Source organism: Colobus angolensis, unplaced genomic scaffold, assembly GCF_000951035.1.
Source record: "Colobus angolensis palliatus isolate OR3802 unplaced genomic scaffold, Cang.pa_1.0 Scaffold24, whole genome shotgun sequence".
Taxonomy (NCBI): Eukaryota; Metazoa; Chordata; class Mammalia; order Primates; family Cercopithecidae; genus Colobus; species Colobus angolensis.
In genome coordinates, this window is record NW_012115599.1 from 13,948,981 (window position 1) to 13,949,562 (window position 582).

A 582-nucleotide genomic window follows, 5' to 3' on the forward strand; every position below is an offset into this window, starting at 1 on the left:
CTCTGACTCCTAGTAGAGTTTTTCACTCACTCCATTCATTCAAGCACTATTTAAAGAATATTTTATGTTTGATTTTTGTTTGAGACAGGGTCTTGCTCTGTTGTCCAGGCCTGAGTGCAGTGGCAGGATCATAGCTTACTGCATCCTTGGACTCCTGGGCACAAGTGATCCTCTCACCTCAGCCTCCCGGGTCACTAGGATTACAGCGGCGTGCCACTGTGCCCAGCAGGGTTTTTCATCAACTGCTGGTGGGTCATTGCTGGAAGGCTGCTTCCGGGGCCTTGACTCCTGGCACCTCCAGCCTGCCATGTGGCCATGACCAGCCATCCTCCCACAGCCAGAAAAACGACCGTCAGGCAGAGAGTTGCCAAAGATCTCAGTAAACAGCCTTCATAGGTGGAGAGGAAAGCTGAGGGATGCAGGCAGGGCATCCAGGGCAACTGCTGCAGCTTTCTCCCAGCTGTCATCTATCCGTGGGTTCATGCAAGCATGTATGTGTGTATTTGGACCGGGTTTCACAGTCACAAGGAATGTTCAAGAGGTAAAAAGGCAGACAGGGTGCCGGGTGCAGTGACTCATGCC